The sequence below is a fragment of the Rhamphochromis sp. 'chilingali' genome (assembly GCF_963969265.1).
Source record: "Rhamphochromis sp. 'chilingali' genome assembly, chromosome: 13".
NCBI classification, from domain to species: Eukaryota; Metazoa; Chordata; class Actinopteri; order Cichliformes; family Cichlidae; genus Rhamphochromis; species Rhamphochromis sp. 'chilingali'.
The window spans coordinates 12691752-12708809 of record NC_137940.1 but is presented as its reverse complement, the minus strand read 5'-3'; the positions used below and the strand labels follow the sequence as shown (position 1 = coordinate 12708809).

The 17058-nt window shown below is 41.2% G+C and overlaps 1 protein-coding gene across 2 annotated transcripts in view; it reads right to left on the bottom strand.

Annotated features, from left to right (window-relative positions):
• Positions 1–16698, bottom strand: part of cplx2b (complexin 2b) — a 57417-nt gene extending 40719 nt beyond the window's left edge. Inside the window, exon 1 of one of the 2 annotated variants that reach the window (XM_080900215.1) lies at positions 16541–16698. The gene's annotated coding sequence lies outside the window, so the exon portion shown is untranslated. The remainder of the gene's footprint in view (positions 1–16540) is intronic. The other variant, XM_080900216.1, reaches the window with a different exon arrangement.
• Between the last annotated feature and the right edge of the window lie 360 nt (positions 16699–17058).

Below are 17058 nucleotides of genomic sequence, written 5' to 3'. Positions count from 1 at the left end.
AGAATGTAAGAGATAATGAGATGCGTTCGTTGGTATGAACGTGTGACAGATTACTGCTGAATATAAATGCTGTTTGTTTCTTCCTTCAGCTATTTTTCCTGTCAGAGCGTTCACTCTATCCTCCTCCCTCCCATTTCACTCCATTGGGGTTAAGAGGGCTGTGGTAAGTGGCCAGCAGCATGCTGGGAGGGTGGGTGGCGATGCTGTGTGGGTGGGAGGTTTGTTACGCCTGCCAACTGCTGAGAGAGGGAGAGCTGTGCTGGAAAAAGGAAATTAAAAAAAATACTGGACGCTTACATTTACTTTACTGTCAGGAGGATTTCAACTATATTTTTATTGTTTTCCAGTTTTTCCTGTGGAATCACATTTTCTTTGCGGCATCATCTTCAAATATTTTGTTGCTGATATTTGTTATTTAGCAATTTGGGATAAAAAATTAACCTGAAATCAAGATCATCCATGATTTTCTGACAGCGGCCTTATTGATTAATACATTTTGCTTTGTGTGGGAGGGGTGTAATGAAGTTACGCCCTGTTAGCTCTTCGGGTGGGTGATTAGCATTAAACACAGAGCTTAAAAACACAAAGGCTGCGATCTGACAGAGGCCCCGCATACAGTCGCATTGTTTTTAGAGTGTATATCAGATAATTGCAGAGCTTACTGCACACAGCAGGAAGTCTTGGGAAACTGTATTGAATCCAACACTGAAGCATTTTGTTTAAATGTGCATGCGTGCCAATACTGGTCAACTGCAACATAGTTATAAACTGAAGTCTAGAACGATACTTTATGCATTTCAATTAAAATCAGTGATTAAAGCGTTGAGACAGACATCGAGGCTGGCTTCATACAATTTATTTGCACCTATTAGAAACACCAATGCTCAACAAAAACGAGGTAACACAGCTGACCTACCAACAGCTTAACCTGGAATATATCTTCCTTTTACATGTCAGAACCTTCCACTATTACCTTTAGACCCCAAATATGTTATGATATTGCTGGTCTTTCTCTATCAGACTTCATTAGCCCTGGAGGATTCTGACCACAGATTGGACAGACAGAGCTGTCCAGAGATGTTGGCAGTGACAACAACATCACAAAGAAACTCTCTTTGTGTGTAATCGTTGTTGATCTTTGAATGAGGTGAATGAGGTACAGTCTTATACAGAGGGCTACACAGGGCTCCATGGTGCGTGGTCAGTGCAGTGTGTATGTGGTATGTGCTGAGCCCAAATATCGTAACATTCTTTTCACGCCCAGATGTGCTGCATATATCTAAAAGCCATCAGAAGGAAGAACGCTAAAAGTCCACAGAGACCACAGTACAGTGAGATGCAGGAGATTTGACCCCAAATAAATTGTTCATGGAGAAAAAACTACAGCAGCAGAGTTTAGAAAGATGGTGAAATGGATAGCAGTGCGTACAAGTGGCTTCAGTTTGTCCAGATATTAACTGGCACACTTCTCATCATGACTGGAGGTCACAGCCTCAACTGTAGAGCATCACGTTGAGTTGGTTCATAATTGATGAAAGCAGATACTCCATCTGGGACAACTCATGGCATCTCAACACAAACACCTGCATGTTCATTTTTTGTTTTTCTCGCAGGTGCAGAGATTAATCAGATCATTTAAGAGCTGCTGTGGACAGGAGGCGCAATTAGAGCATCCTAAAACTGTTTTAAGACTTGAAAAAGTTTTTCAAATCTTCTCGATTATGTATCAATAAAAACAACAAGAGCGTCTCCAGTGTTCTCCATATGCATCCACTCCATTGTCCAGTCCATGTACAGAGATCTAATTCTAATTCATGACCTATTTCTGTTCTAGGCCTCGTACGGTGAAACGAGACACTACAGTCACGCTGCCAACATTGTGCTGAACAGTGTAGCGGGGCCAAGTTTTGCCCCATTTCCTGTTACAGACTTGCAGTGTGAAGAGCACCATGATAAGCACAGTGACAGCTATGTGTTAAACACAACTTCAGAGGCCTCAGAGCAGCGGCAGCTCGCCAGAGCAGGCTAATGCCCGCATACATGAAGACTTCCTGTGCAAAACACAAAGAGAGGACAATGAAACGTGCAACTGAAAAACCCAGCATAGCATTTCAGCAGGACTTTGGTCTGAATATACTGAAGGCGGTCAGCTGGAATTGAGCAAAATGGCTTTGCTTCGACGTGGACACAGTGTGGACCGGGCACAAGTTATTTAACTGAGAGATGCGAGTGCAGTTAATTAGGTTGGGATTGCGGACAGTGATTCATTACATGGCTGATTGAACAATAAATCGGCGTGTTTTCTGAGGGGTGAGATGAGGGGCTCTGTGAAGCCGAGGTCTAAGTGCGGAGACCAAAGAGACGGAGAAACCCTAAAACTGATGTGGTTCTGAGAAAAAACAAAAATAATGAGTTGAAAAATTACTTTTCCCTGCCGTTTCTTTATTGAGCCAGTTTTGTAAGAGAAAAGAAAAAATAGGAATTTGTGAATTAGAAAGAAATTTTGTCATTTTTACATGAAAATGTCTTTTCAGTTCATTGGACCATTTTAATTCTAGTCATATCCCACTCATTTTAAACTACATTAAAAATCTGAATTCTGAACTTGTCTTCTACCATTCATACTACTTCAAGTGAGCCACACAAACCAGCTGATTCCATTTCATATAAAGCTCAACCTTTCTGACCTCTCTGCAGGATTTAGTTTTCCTGTAAGTCTTTGGTTTTGAAGGTTTCTTCTGTGTGTGGAGCAGATTGCAATCATGCCATGCACATTCTCATGTTTTTCCATTTCTGTCATTTGATAATACAATACATGCAAAAACACAGGAGAAAACATGCACTGAGTCAAATAATGTAGTTTAAAAAAAAAAAAATACAGTTGAATTCAACACCTATACACACAGCCAACATTTTTTCCCTTTAAGACCCAGTCTTACAGATTAAAATGGATAATAATAAAAGAAAGTCATCCAGATGACTTTCAGCCTTTGACTCCACCACAGCAGCAAAGAAGACATCAAGGTGAAGACACCACGTCAGAGTGAAGCAGTAAAATGCACTGAGAGCGCTCCGTCTCTTCACCCTCCCTCCTGGTGCACAAGCTGCTTTTTCTCCCAAGTCAGCCAGAACTGTCGCCCATTGGCAAACACTGACACGGTGAACCACGGCAACAGGTGCCAAAGGGTCGTTGCCAGGGCAACAGAGGCAATTTGCATCAGCCAGTAGATAAGCGATAAAGGAAGGAAGACATGCAGGCTAAGTTTAAGAAGCAAACTGCATCTGCTGCCACTTGTGGGCCTCAGACAACACCAGGACGAATGTCATTAGCTGATGCATGCAGGGCTACATAACATTTATGTGACAGCTCCACCGTCCACCACAGCCCTGACATGTGAATGTCATTTCATTCGATCCCAATATGTATAGAGGAGAAGTGCACATTTCCAGTGTCATATTTTGATTCTTCTACACTGTAAGTGTGGCTTCACATGGGTCACAACAATCCTTATTTATCTTACACTGAGCTGTGGTGCCATACTGACTGGCTGCCCCTTATAAACAGAAGGCTTGAACAGCCGGCTGTTGCGGCTTTCGCAGCCTGTGATGATCATATAAGGATATTCAGTCTTTACATCATAATCAGCCCAAAGTAGAAACAAAAACTTCATAGATAGATAGATAGATAGATAGATAGATAGATAGATAGATAGATAGATAGATAGATAGATAGATAGATAGATAGATAGATAGATAGATAGATAGATAGATAGATAGATAGATAGATATTAGGGGTGCAACGATACTCGTATCGATATTGAACCGTTCGATACAGTGCTTTTGGTTCGGTGCGCATATGTATTGAACAATACAAAATTTTTAATTTATTTTACCAACTTTCCTTCTGACGATGCTGTCTGTGTTGAGCGCTCAGTGAATCTGCGCTCGACAGTGCAGCCTAGGCGGAGTGGTCCCTGTGGTAACCGGAGCACTAGGTGCGGTGACTCCCAAACTAGGCGAGTGGCTCCAGCAGATCCCGGGAATAACATCGGAGATCTCTGTCCAGAAGAGCGCAGTCCTGGGAACAGCTAAGATACTGCGCAGGACCCTCAAGCTCCCAGGCCTCTGGTAGAGGACCCGAGCTTGAAGGATAAAACCGCCCGCAGGGGCGTGCTGGGTGTTTTTTACACACACACACATATGTGTATATACATATATATATATATATATATATATATATATATATATATATATATATATATATATATATATACATATATATATATATATATATATATATATATACACACACATATACACATATATATACACATATATATATATATATATATATATATATATATACACACACATATACACATATATATACACATATATATATATATATATATACACATATATATATACACACACATATATATATATTATTTTTTTTTTCTTTTATTTATTTATTTTTTAATATGGAAAAAGTATCTGAACCTAAATTATCAAGGTCAGCCAGAAGTTTGTGTGTTTAGCACAAGGATTACTTGCATTATTGAAAACCTTGACCGTGTTTAGCATAACTGTAACAGTATATTAAAGTAAATGAGGAAAGGCATAATAAAACTATGAGTTTGCATTTTTAAGCGGAAAGTAAGGGGGTCAAAGTGACATCACATCACACTGACCCCGAGCCCACTACAAGTCCATTAAATGTCTGAGTGGTCATTAAAAAGCAATAAATGTGAAAATGTTTTACAGTGAGTCACCTAATGGGAAACAAAGTGAAATCTATCACAGGTGTGAGACTTGTAATGAGCCAGGGAGGCATCGATGACTCATACAGGTTTTAGAATGAGTCATCAATTTAGAGCCGCTGCACAGCGCATCTGTCTGGGTACGAAGAGACAGGCAGGTAGACTGGGATAATCAGAAAAGCAGGCAGATGTGTCGAGGGACAGACGGACCAGACGATGTGTCGCTTAGCAAACTGATACGTTGAATGAATATCAGCCGAAGCAGCTGACAGGCAGTCACACTGATATACAGATAATTATGTATTGACAGGGAACAAGGGATCAAATACAGCCAGATGGGAAAATGATGACTGTTTAAGGAGCACGTTGCCAAAAAAAAAAAAAGAAACTCAAACAAAGCACCCAGAAATGCTGATGTGAAGCAAAATGTCTTATTATTCTGTCGTCTAGATTTCCTTGAGACTAATGTGTGCAAGAGCGGTTTAAAAAAATCTGATAAAAGTTTAGTTATTGGATTTAACTGAACACCAACATACAAAAGCACAATTTATTACTAATTGTTGAAATATATTACACGATGAGCACAAAGACAGTGTGAGGAAAGTGCCTTAAGAAAGTCAGTGAAGCCATAAAGGGATGTTGGTAAACTTCTGAGGACTAGTCAGATCCAAAATGAAGATACAGACTGTCATGGTCCTGGGTTGCTGATCCAGTGCTGTGTGTTTATGGACTAATCATTATGGTGTTTCTAGAGTGACTCATATTTCCTAGTTTAGTTTTTCTTGTTGTTTATCCCTAGTGGTTCTGGTTTTGTCTGCAGTGTTTCCTGTGCTTGCCAGTCTTGTTGTCATGTCCTGTCCATTATAGTCTTCGTCTCTGTGTTCTGTCTTTAGCACACTCCTTAACGTCTCTCTCTCTCCTTCTCTGTCTCTCCTACTGATAAGATTTATTTTGAAGCTACCTTGTCTCAGGTGTATGTTCAGTTTTGCTTCCCCTGTTCCATCAGTCAGATTTGTTTCTGCTGTGTTTCCACTTGTGTCCCATCCTCTTGTTATCCCGTGTATTTAAGTCTCTAGTTTATCACTGTTCCTCGTCACCTCAGCAGTCTTCATGTCCTCCTGCTGTGTGCTTCATGTTTTGCAGCCTAGTTACCACGCCAGGAGTTTATTGTTTTGTGCTTTGAGTTTGTAGTTCTCAGCAATAAAGCTGATTAAGTTCATGTTTCATCTTTGGAGTCCTGCATTTGGGTCCAGCCTCTGCTTGCCACACAGCCAGACCCTGACACAAACTGCAGTGAGACACAATAGCAGAGTGGAGAAAGCAGTGCTCAGATGAAGCAGAAATTAACCTCTATCAATATGATGGAAAGAAATAACCAACTTTACCACATGCTGACGGTCTTCTACTAATATGTTGAAAGTCTTCGATGGGCAAACCTTCTGTCATTACACTGGAGCTTCATCCACAACAACCAGAAGTGTAACAGTGTGTGTGTGTGTGTTCCTGTCTAGCTATCTTTGTGAGGACCGAAATCTGCATTCTACTATACTTGTGAGAACCAACAGTCACTTGTGAGGACACACTCACCGGTCCTCACAAGTTTGAAGGCCTGTTTGAGGCTCAAAATGTGGTTTTAGTGTCAGGGTTACAATTAGGTTATGGTTAGGTTTAGGGTAAGGGTTAGGTAGGACTGGGCGATATATTGAGTTTTTTTAAATTATCGATATATTTTTATACGAGATATAAAGATGTGACAATATCGTTTATATCGATATAGTATTGAAGTCCAATTTATAATGTTAATCGATATAATCGATATAATGTTACGTTATAATTATACTTGTGGAGCCGCAAGTTTGCCTCTCTTTCTCTGTCCACTTTTGTCTCTACGCAACTACTCGGCCTCGCCTCTCCTTCACTGAACACAACTCCCCCTCCCCCATCGCTTCACCTGCAGGCAACGACAAGATGGACATGGCAAATCTCCGCTAACGAGTTACCGCGGATCGCCCCGTGCGTGGGGCTGGACGGCGTCAACGTGTTAGCGAGCTAATTGCGCTAACGAGCTAACGATATGGCCTAAAATCCTTTCATTTTCTCAAAATTTGACAGTGCGCCTTATATATGAATTCTGGTTGTGCTTACTGACCGCAAACTGATTTTATGTGGTACACGGTGCTCAGCAATCTGTCAAAAAATGTTTTATTACGACTTTGCAGCTGCACCGCTTGATGGCTCCAGACTACGGCTACCGTCGCGGAGTAATACGCGAAGTAATACGGAGTAATTGCCTCGCGGAGTAATACGTACAGTGCATCAACGTAATATTACTGTATTGTGTGTGTATAAGGACCATAAATGGCACCTGTAAGAGACGTGGTTACGAAGCAGATTTCAAACTCAAGGCTGTCAGTCACGCAGTAGAATTTGGGAATATAGCAGCTGTGAAATCTGTCTTTGTTATTATGCTCAGCGTCTGTTAGTTTACATTTTGACTGCACAGTTGTGAGCTTTTTGTTATGCACAAAAACAACATTGCTTTCTTTTATTTATGGAGAATTATTATTTAATTATTATTATTTGGGGCGACCGTGGCTCAGGGGGTTGGGAAGCGAATATGGGCTCAAAATGTGGTCATAAATATTTTGTACTTGTAAAAAAGATTTGTGCGTGCATAAAAAAGATTTCTGTGTGGACTTAGCCAAAAAAAACCCTGCAAGTTACAAGTACGAATTTTGACCCTATTTTTCTTCCTTTAAGCTGATTGGTCAATGTCATGTCAATCACAAATTAAACAATCCAATCAGAGAACAGATGGGTTTGGCTGTCGGAGGGGCACTTTTTTGAACTGCAGGTCCTTGGGCCACTTCGGAGGTGGGGTGCCCCCAGGGCTCGGTCACTCAGGCACAGCTGGCTGCCGGCAGAACTCACGGGCGTGTCACTGCAACCCCCCCTGGCTTCTGCTCCGCGGCTGCTGAGTGAACCCTCATCTGGGACTCTCCTCAGCTCTTTCTGGGACAGTGGCGCGGCTGCCCCTCTGTTAGTCTTCCTTGGTCTCTTGTGTTCTGGGTAAATACTAGATTAATATTTAGTATTTACTGTCATATTCCCATATATCATTGTGATGTTGTTTATTCTATTACTCTTGTTCTCATGTAAGGTCTCGGGTGTTTGCGTGCTCTACATTTGTAAGGATTCAGGGGTTTTATTGTAATTTCAGCACATGAATTCACTCAATGTGAAACTACATTTAGCACTCAGATACTGGCTAAGGCCATCAAGAGCAAGAAACACATTTACAGTGTGACTATAAATAAGAAACATCCACAATGGGCTGTACATTTGTTAAAAACATCAGAACTAGAAAAAGAAAAGGAAGATGTGTCACTGAAACTAAAAATGCCAAATCAAACGTGTGGAGCTGCCTGCTGTGGTGCCCCCTTGTGACAAAGAAGCAGCTGACAGTAGTAGTAGTAGTAGTATGTGCTCGTTCGAAACTTTATACTGTTCAAGCAAAACAATTTGAACTGCCAACTCTTTTGGGTAGTGACCTCCAAAAACATCAATAAAACTATGAAAAAAGGGGCAAAATGTCAAATAAAGTGTTTTAGGTTTGCACACCTATCCTTTCTTCATCTCATCAAATCAAAACAAATTTATATTGACTAAACAAAAATAGTCCCGCTGATAAAGGTACGTTAGTTGAATAGGGCTAGTTGTTCTAAAATTTTGATTTCAAGGACTTGTTTTTATTTTTTAAGTTTCTATAATGCTCCTTCATGTCCAGCCAGCATGATATATAGAAGAAAAGAACATTTTGAGGCTAAATGAAACCTTATGCCAAACAAGCTGACAAAATTGTAAATAATTTAAAAAACTGCAAAAATGTGAAGACAGACTGGATCGGGACAGAAAGCAGAAACAAGCTCCAAACTTATGTTCCATTAATGCCACGGTGCTGCCTCTGAAAAGGTCACCTGGTTTCAGACCACTGAGTCATGAATGAAGCCAAATGAAACGGCAAAAAGTTGACTACCCTGAAAATCATCACAGGAGAACAACAAGGTCAATTGTGAGCTGAACGTCTACCCTGGCACTCGTATCTATGCTTATTATTTCCATGTGACAGCATCCCTAACTGTCCCCCGGGTGGTGTCAAGCTAGTATCCAACCCTCTCGCAGTAGTTCAGGCTCAGTCGAGCCAGGCGCAGACTGAGCCTCATCAGAGCTCAGCATGAAGCATCAGTTATCTGCATAGCATTTCAGAAAGATTAAAAACACTCCATCCAGCCACTATCAGCCCCTGAAAACAGATGGATTAAGTGTCCATGTCAGAGTATGCTGTGTGTGTGAAATTCACTTTAAATTAAATAAAGTTACTTTCATACCACTGAGCTGAATTTTCAGCATATCTCAAGCTTTGGCACAGCCAGTGTTGGCACGAGGAAGGCCTCCGAGTGTCCTTTCTCACAAACTTGGACCGCTTTTGCATGCCTGATCTCAGCAGGGTTACTCCTGCTACAAAGCATTAGTTTTCATTAATTATTTTCCTAATTACCACAGTAAATCATGTCCACAGATATGATCACAGCTTAGCTGCTTCAAAAGGCGTATTTTTCTAGCTTACAATCAAAATAACCCAAGAGCAATGTTCCCTCTAAGCTGCGCGCGCGCAATTGCGCACTGCTGGCACGGTCTCTGCGCACAGAAAATCTGCGTTGCGCACAAAAAAAATCTAACCTGAATTGAAATTAAAATTAAAACTTTAACAATTCTGTTTTGCAGTGTTAGTCAGTAAGTGACTGGCTGCTCCCGTATGGGATTAGAACGATGCCACCTTATCCCATAGTCCAGCCAATGATGCGATTCACATTCGTATATACGCAGCTAATCAACGTCGTTGACAGGCTATGACAGCGTCCTTATGTGTCGACAACAGTGTTTTAGCTAGCAAAGCAGCGTGGCTGATGTGGAGTGAAGCCACATTAATGACACCATGTACAACTATTGGAGATGTGAGCAAGACAGAACAATTGACAGGACACAATAGCAGAAGTGTGGACTTTATACCTGTTTTTAAATTGTGTTGATAGGCCACGTAAAACCAGAGTCAATAGTCAATAGTTTTGTTGCGTGTGTCAGAACAATGAGGCGACTGCTGAATGTTACAGGTGTTACAGGAGTGATACATCTCCTGTTGTCAGGCCTGCAGGTATCAGGGTGTTGTTCTCCTTTATCTCATAGTGGACAGAAATTCTTTTTTGGAGTGGCACAAATAATTTGTGTGGCATCAAATTTGATGCAAAATAGCTGATTGTTCTGTAAATAGTTTGAAATGTTTATTTTAAAAAAAACGCCTTGGCTGCATTTTTAGGTAAACAGCTGCAAAAAAAACATTGTTGTTTGCATAACTCAGTTACTTTTTTGAAGAAGTACTATATAATTGCCCAACATTGGTCTTTATATACTGTAGTTTGCAGACACAGAGTTACAGGACTCTCTCCCAGACCACAGACTCATACTCATAATACAAGTCAGAGCTTTATAAAAAAAAAAAAGACAGAAAAAAAAAGTTGTTTTTTCAAAATTGGACTTCAAGTTATTTTTACTCCCAATAGTGTTAACATACTACACAGGTCATGAACAAGATTTTTTTTAAATTTTCTTTGTAAGTGGGCTAAAGCAGTTAATTAAAAGTAGTCTAACACAAATGTAAATGCTGCAATTTGATTATTCTAATAAACATGTAACTTGGATGGATTCAGTGCTGGCATTACCACAGCGCACACGTCTAATGTCGCTCACAGTGGTCCAAGGGACCGCTCAGGGAGTTTGTGTGTTTGCTCAGACACATGAAAAATTAGAGGGAACATTGCCCAAGAGTCCTTTTGCTGACACACAGTGAAGGAAACTGGAATTTCATCAAAAATGTGAAGATCTGAGGCAATGGAAATGAAAAACAGCACTTTCCTAGTCTCAGTGAGACATGTTTGTGCACATGTTTATTAGTACTTTTAGTGCTTTATCATTCTCACACCTACAGCCAATTTCAAATCCCCCCATATGGAAAAGAAATAGTAAAAACATATATGATTTACTCATGAAAGTGGCCACTTTCTTATTACTTTCATATATTTTTTTAGTAAGTATACAAAACATGCAAGTTTCATTATATAATTTTTCAAGGGATCTTATATGTGTGTTTCACTCTTGTATGCTTTTCATACAAGTTTCATACAAGACAGATAAAAACTTTATAAGATTTATATATATCTTTTCCATATGGGCCCAGTCCTCACAGCTCCTCACCTCAGAGCTGAGAGAAGTTAAACTTTGATCCACTAAAGTTTCTGTTTCTGTTGTCACTACAAGCTGCTGAATGTCACATATATTCCATGTTCTCTGGTCACTACAAAGAAGCTAATCCTTTTCTGCTAGTCACTCCTCTGTCTTTTAGACTGTCAGAGAAAACCAGGACACCCGGAGAAATCCTGTGCAAACATATGCAGAAAGGCCCCAGAGAGACTGGTCCACAGAACATTCTTGTTATGAGGTCACATTGCCAACCACTGCACCTCTGCCCCACCCAAGGATAAATGTTTCAAAAGGTATAAAAGTACTTATTAAACCTGCTTAATCATGGGATGCAGGATAGACAAAAACAGTTCACTGTCCTGAATATCACTTTGATAATTCTGACATTCCTGTTTAAAAATCTCTGATTATAGCCTTCAGCTTTTGAGTTTACTGGTCCAAACAACTTACAAAAACAAAGTGGGAATACTGCATGCTGTGTGCATGGAAATCTACTGGCAGTGAAGACTTTACTTACACTATAAAGCAAACGCTATCAAACTCTGGCCTATAAACACCCATAACATGCTGCTGTCATCACCCTCTGATGATGATTGTGGACTTCACTGCAAACATGCTGTGTGAAAGCATTATAGAAAACACATTTAGCACCCTTTATGGTGAAACTGCACTTCTCAGCAGTGCAGTCAGATCAGACAGCTGTTTGTCGAGACATGAAGAAAAGAGAAACTCATCAGGAGAAATATACGGTGAAGCACAGCGGCGGCAGCATCATGCTATGAGCTATTCTGATGAAAATGTTAATTTAGATTCTTGGCAGTGCAATAATAATACTCTCAGATGTGGTGACCATTAATTGATCGACTGAATTTATTTACATATATGACTTACTCTCAGATTCTGACATATTCTCTTCCAGTGTTCCCTTCATCACAGCTGGTGTCCTGGTGTTATTTTTGTATGCTGCCATCCACACATAAGGCAAACAGGCAATGAATGAATACAGCGGTAAATTGAGCCACAAACACAGACACAATGTTTTCAGCACTTAAACTTTTTGAGTAGTCACTTATTTGTACTAGAGAGCGAAGGAAAAGTGAGAGATCTCACGGCGTGAAATCTGTGAGATTCTCTCTAAATAAAGAACTCTGAGTGAAGGTATTGCAGTGCACAGCTGGCTACAAATATTGCATCTTTTATGAAGACTCTCGGGCATGCAGTCACTCCTGCAGAGAAGCTCCTGTAGAGTGACAGCACAACAAAAAGCACACACACTCTCACACACAAACTGAATTGTTCTTTATACAAATACTCAGAACGTCACATATGAAGGTTTCTACCAGTAGTGATTAACCACGACCATAATTATTTTGAATTTTGGTGAAATGTAGAGTGCATATGCCAAATATTTTTGTGAGTTGTTAGAACTTCTGTTAGTCATACTGGATTTTAGACAATAATAAGTCATTTTAAAGAATTTAGACAATCTTCAGCTGATGAACCTTGTGTAAATGTGATTTACCTCACTCTAGCAATCACAGCCTCAACACAGACCTCAATAACAGAGATTGTCTATCATGCAACATGTTGGGTAAACATGCTAATAAATATAAATGCAATATTTTTATTTGTGCACAGATTTCTGCCATGACATGAAACATCATATTTAATGGGGTGTGACTGACTCTGGCTGCCTCATGTGGTGGACTGGCAGCCTGTCCAGTGTGCACCGTGCCTCAGCTGACATATCCCCACCCACCCTGTGACCATAAAGATAGTGTTTCAGGAAGAAAGGATCCCTGATAATGCTAATGTTAGCACAGCAGGGCGGTGTTTTGCCGGTGCAGGCAGCTGCCATCTTCCTATTTTCAGAGCTCAGTCGTTCTTTTTCGTGTTATATTTATTTCATCTTAACTGACTTGTTAAACCTTTAAAATCTAAATATCTGAACTACATGAGATCCTTAACAGGGCAGCATAGTAACATCACTGCCAAAGAGCACTGAAAGTGTGATTACAGAGGAATGCAGACATGTAAAACAAGTGACATAAAGTGTGATGTCCTTTACATTATTTTCAGTAACATTTTATTTGTCGAAAAACTGAACAAAATTCACACAAACAGCTTTTATAGTGATCATGCATCCAGAGTGACTAACGCGAGATAATGGCCTATCAGCGCAGTGATAGAGGTCTGTTTGTGGCAACAGTGGGGTGACAGACAGAGCGAGAATGCCAACACGCCGGGCGAATTTTTTCTGTGCAGCTGTCACTCAAACGTCTCACAGCTCAGGAGCACAAAGCCAGCGATGCTCGGTTTTATTCAACTGTTGAACACTGGCTGATTTTCTTTTGTGAGAACAGAAAAGCAATGCAGTGCTGATCATGGAAATGCATTCTTTTCTACGCACACTTACGGGATCAATGAAGAATAGACAGCAGATCATTCTCCTCACCTTGACTGTCTGTGATGTGTGTTTTTAAGATTGCGTTCTGACTCCGGGACTGCCGAGTGATCATCGTCAATAAAAGAGAGCGAGCTGTAGAGGCACCAGTGCAAGCCAAGGCCATAACTTGACCTCCAGCCTCCTTTGCATTGGTTCAGATAGATCAGGTAGTTCAGGTATCTCATCAATCCAGAAAATACAATGAAATACATTTGTACACTTTGTTGTGTTTTTAAGTAAAAAATAAACGATTAAAGTAGGAAAAATAAATGTTACTGCTAGCATACCGTTTACTGGAGGGGCTGTAACTTTTAAGTCCTTTAGCATGTAAGATTTTTGGTATTTACATATAATAAGAAAACTGAATTTTCAAGAATCAGTTAAAGTAAATTAAGATAAGTAGTAAGTTAAGTTAAATCATACAAACCTAAGTATCCACATTATATCCAATATATGAATATAATTACAGGTTATCAGAAATCAGCTTTCCAACTGAGCAAATGACTCGCATGCACAGTTACAGGCTCTCGTGGGTTACATGAAATGCATAATGATACAGGACACGTGTAAAGATATTATTTCAAAAGTAAATCCTGTAAAAAGTAGTTTTCCGATGCCAGCACCTCTCTGTTTCACGGGATCTGTCTAGTGGCACAAGTTTTTTCCTGATAGCAAAAAACTATCAAGATACTGAAAACAAGGGCACTTCCACCCCCGATATATTGCATGAGTGCATACATATATTGCATGCACTCGTGCAATATATGTATTTTTCTGTAAAAATGTGACTCTAACTTCAATAAATACTTTTAAAAATAAATAAATGAGATACAAGGTGTTCTCTGGATGTATAAGCATAAGTATAAGGTCTGCTCTGTGCAGCTGGAGAAGACGCTGAATGATAATGATAACTACCACACTGACTAGAACACCGACACATGAGACAGGAAGCGCTGGGGCGCTCTGGTTAGCAGCAGCTAAACTTTTAAAACAAGAGTAATCCCCACTGCTATTCAATCATACAGTTTATGTGAATGGATGAAAAAATAGGAATAAAAACATCAAAATGAGGTGCCAGAAATACTGGAGGGTGTATGTCTACCTTGATGTATAAAAAAAGGCTGTTCGTGTTGGTGGATAACAAGCCTGACTCTTGTCTGATAAGTTAATTGTTGCAGCTCCTGAAGGATTAAGGTGGAAACATTGTTTTTGAACAATACATCTGGATTTAACTCGGATTAAATGTTCTCTCCAAATGTGGTTGTGGGATTTTTTTTTGTCCAGTCCAGGAACTATATGGGTTTAGGGAAGCTCTTTGCAGATACAGCAGAAAGGCGAGATGATGTGATGCTTAACATGTAAATAAATTTGCTGTCAGTTACTCAAATGTGAAGGTGGCACTGTGGCAGCAGAGATTACTGCTCCATCTACGGTTGTGTTTGAATCTGGGCTGATATGAATATGTCTGATATGATATGAAACCACATGGGATTTCAAATGGCAAAGCTTTTATCATAATATGTGCTATTACTCAACAGCGTTACATACAGTAGCAGAGACCCAAGTGTCATCTCAGCATTGTAGTCAACACAACCACAATCAGAACAACCACACGTGTGTCTGGAGTCACAGCAGGCTGCGGGAGCGCTGGGTGAGACATGACTGCCACCTTGATCTCAGGTGGGCTGACCATAAGAATTCAGATATGCATGCAATCTCACACTTTAATGACACTTACAGTGAGAGTATAAAATTACAATTATACTAAATTCTACACTACAAAAGGTGGTCAAGTGTTTGGCTGCTTGAGAAAAGGTGGATACACAGGAAGTTATCTACGACTGGCTGCTCCAGTCTGCATGTCAAAGTTCATTTTCATTTCAGACTGATCTATGATGGTAGCTGATATGTATGTGTCATGTAGATTCGTTTTATGTTGAGCTGAAAGACAGTTACGTTTTTACACATTTACTTTCTTTCCATGTGACAGGGAATATAAAAACATAACAATACAAACATTTAGTTAATGCAGGAACGTCTAAGAGACATTTTACTGCTGAGCTGTTTGTCTGTGGCACACATCATAAACTAACCCATCCAGGATCAGGCACCAATGAAAGCTCTGACACTGTCAGTGAAATCTTTATCTGAAATAAACGTCGTGCTCAGAGCTGTGAGAGTTGCAGTAATTGTGTCTGTGAGAAGCATGCGGTGGAAACTTGAGTAAATGATCCGCTGCTCTTACGTTTCTACAGGTGATTGGCTGGGTGCCTCACTCATTTCCACACACACCGCCTATCAAACGCTAATCAAAAGCGCGTGCGCATGTGTGCGCATGCACGGAGGCACACACACTTGATTTTCACGATGCCAAACACAAACGGAGACTTCCTCTGTGACGGCACCCTCTGCTCATAAAGCCAATCAGCGCGCTGGCTGCTATAAATAATTCCGGCTCTCCGCCGGCCGGCCCCGCCGACACCAACACCAACACTGCGGAGAACCGGAGCCGGCCAGGCCCTCCTCCTCCCTCGGCTGACTCCCCTACAGCCTCGTCCTCCTCTCCCGTCTCTGTCACAAAACGCACACCTTTGAATGCGAGTGATGGCGGCGGAGGATTGAGGAGATCCGCCTTTACCTGGAAAAAAACGGAAGGCACAGAGCGAGAGGGGAGAGGAGGAGCAGGAGGGAGGGGGAGATATCCGCAGCATGCCTTTGTGTTCCGCGCCCCGGTGCCAGAAGTGGCTCTTTCAGCCCACAGCCGCGCGGATTGTGCACAGACATCGCGCCAGCAGGTGAAGCGCGTACCTGCAGCCCGCCCGCGTGCACAAACACACCGAGACCAAAACAGCCTCACGCCTAAAACCGTCTGCCTCACCGAGAGTGCCAGCTCCCCCTCCATCCACCCGAGCTGCAGCACTAATGCACAAACAAGCACGGAGCACCGGGGGTCCCCGCGGCGTCCCGGCAGCGCGGGCTCTCTCATCGTCTAACATACGCTGCGTTTGCTTTCACTAACCTGATGCGTCTGAAGGACCGAGGGGCCGAAGGGATCCCGACCAGTCTGCAGGAGAGCTTTCGTTTGATGCCTGTCCTATATCCAGTCTCTCTCACACACGCGCGCGCTCGCTTTCTCTCCACCACCCCCTCTTGCGCACTATTACCTCACAGCCTCCACTCTGTTCCTCCAAGACGAGAGAGAGAGAGAGAGCATATGGCGACAGATTCTCAACAGGAGCGCGAATCCGTGTAAAAGTAGAGACTCTGCTTTGTGCTTTGTTTAAATTCTCCAAAGTGCGCACGCCACCACCAACAAGTGAGCCTGTTAGGATACACATAAAGTCCATTCAAAGAGAACAGTGTTTAAGCTGACAAAGGTGCACAATTTAAAAGAGGCCAGAACACAAAATAGGATTTTACCCTCAGAGGTTTTAATGGGGTGTCGGTGAATTCATTTATTTTGATTGCGGGCGTGAATATTCCAGTTTACAGTATGCCATCTATTTTATTTTGCCAGATGTGATCAGAGGACACTTT